Source organism: Cavia porcellus, unplaced genomic scaffold (assembly GCF_034190915.1).
Source record: "Cavia porcellus strain 051 isolate PalLab524CR breed Dunkin Hartley unplaced genomic scaffold, mCavPor4.1 scaffold_5, whole genome shotgun sequence".
Classification (NCBI taxonomy): domain Eukaryota; kingdom Metazoa; phylum Chordata; class Mammalia; order Rodentia; family Caviidae; genus Cavia; species Cavia porcellus.
Window position 1 is genome coordinate 71293852 of NW_026947488.1, and position 2329 is coordinate 71296180.

Genomic DNA, 2329 nt, shown 5'->3' on the forward strand with positions numbered 1-2329 from the left:
TTTTTGATGTGTTATGAAGTCATTTTTTAAAATATCTTATTGATAATTGATTGTTTTTTTTTTTTTTTTTGCATTTCTGTCCATCGAGCATATTGGTCTGTTGTTTTTCTTTCTGTGTCTGGGTTTGGTTATAGGATAATGTGAGCCTCACAGAATGAGCATTTGTATTTCACCTTTAACAGTTCATTAAAATTCAATAGTAAAACCCATTAGGTTTTGGGCTTTACTTTTCTGGAAGACTTTTATTACTGATTCAGTTTCATTATTTGTTATTGATCTTATTCAATATTTTGTGTACTTTTGTCTCAATTTGGCTGTATTATTAATCCATGTGTCCAGAATAGCATCTGTTTTATCTATGTATTCCAGTTTGATAGACATAGCTTTTCATAGTAATTCTGGATTATTCTCAGTATTTCTATAGTATTTGCTGTAATGTATCAATTTCATCTGCAGTTTTATCTATTTGAGTCTTATCTTGTTGTATTGTCAAGCCAGCAGTAAACATTAAAAAAAAAAAAAAAAAAGCAGGAATGAATGCCAGTTGCTTAACAATTGAGGTTCCCAGACAGGAACTCTCTATTTAACTCACAAATTGAATAAGCCAATGAAAATAGCTGACGTAAATGTCATGCAGCTTTTTTTTCTCATTAGTTTATTAATTTGTAATAACTGATACGCCTTGTTCTGCATTAGTACAACCAACAAGGTCATCAAGTTCCTGGTAAATGGAAAGGGTAGGAAGAGCAATGTAATTAATTGCTGCTGTGACTGTTACTGAAGCCAGTGTACACAAGTCATCAGGAAATAACCTTCTATCATCCCTGGCCTGCAGTGGGCACTTGATTTATGAGCCACATTGATTCTGATTTTAAGACAGCAGGCCAAACAAGAGGCTTGAAATATCTCCAGGATCCACGTAGATACAGGTCCTCAATACATCTCAAATTCAATCTTTAGTAGCTCCCTTCATTTTTGGCATACATTTGTGTCTGGTTACTTGTCTCTCATTGCTGGGACAAAATACCCGACACTCAAAATGAAGGGAGAAAAGCTTTACTTAGCTCTTTGTCATGCTTTCAATCCATAATCAGCTGACTCTAAGGGAGGATGGCGTGGCTCAGGGGCAAACACTTCAAGGCAGCAGCCAGTAAAAGCAGCAGGAGCAAAATGGGGAGAATAAGCCTCTGCTCCCCTCTTATATTGTGAGCAGAGTACCCTTGAGTAGGTGTAGCACTCACACCACCTGCGTGCCCTTCTCTTCACAGGTTGAGGATGTTGCAAAGTAAGGATCCTGGCCCCCTGCTGAACCACTTAATTAAATTTCTGAACTCAGGTTGACACAGGTATCAGCCATAACAATTTGTCTGAAGCTCTTTTAATGCAACACTGAAATGTCCTCATATTTGCATTTCTAAACACTTTCAAGTTAGATGCACATTGCTTTACTTATTCTATTGCCATCAGAGTGCAGGGAGAACCCCAGAACATTCCTACCTTTATGCATAGTGGTGGCCTCAGAGACACAAACGTCTTTCCCCTTAACTATATTCACTTTAAAAATGAACTTAACTCTGTTTAATAAAACTTAGCTCAGTTTGCTAGTTTGACTAGCCAATAGCAATCTTCAAGCTTCCATCAATACTATGTGTAACTTTTTAAAGTTTCAATCATTTTTAGCTGTGACAGGAAAACAAATTTTACCTCTGGATTATATAAAACAGTCATTCTTAAAGCCCAGAAAGCATTGATATATTGCCCTTTACATTCAGCTTTAATGAGTTTTTATCTAAGAAGCTTTAGTATCCAGTGATTTATAAAGTACATATGAAATTCAAGAGTTTCTTATACTGGCCCTGAATCAAGACCGGAAGCTTCCTGAAGCTGTTGATTTCAAGCAAGAGCCTAAAGAGATGTCTTTCTATGATCTGTTGGCCATTTCAGAACTTGGGCAGTGAAATGGTCAATTCATTAGAAAGAAGCAACCACTTGAAGCAACCACTCCCTAACCCTGTGAGCGGCTGTGAGCATGCAGGATGTGATGGCCCAGAACAGGAGCCACTGCTGTTTATTGGGACCAGCACCATGCTGGGACCTGGGGCACTGGGAAACCAAGCAACCCTTCCCCCACTGGTGAGTGACTGTGAGCATGGCAGGCTGTGGTGGCCCAGGACGGAAGCCCCCGGTGTTTGCTGGGACCTGGAGTGCTGGGAAACCATGCAACCCCTCCCCTCTGCCTGTTTTGTTTTGTTGAACTTCAATATACATGGAAGTATGGACAGCTGTTTTGAAGAGAATGAGAGACTCTACAACAGTCATCAGTGACTTC

At 39.1% G+C, this 2329-nt stretch overlaps 1 non-coding gene across 1 annotated transcript; it reads left to right on the forward strand.

The window, feature by feature from the left end:
- Nucleotides 1–1850: 1850 nt before the first annotated feature.
- On the forward strand, nucleotides 1851–1987 carry LOC111753458 (small nucleolar RNA SNORA2/SNORA34 family). Its single transcript, XR_002788249.1, has one exon. It is a non-coding gene; the product is annotated as a small nucleolar RNA SNORA2/SNORA34 family (small nucleolar RNA).
- Nucleotides 1988–2329: the final 342 nt, after the last annotated feature.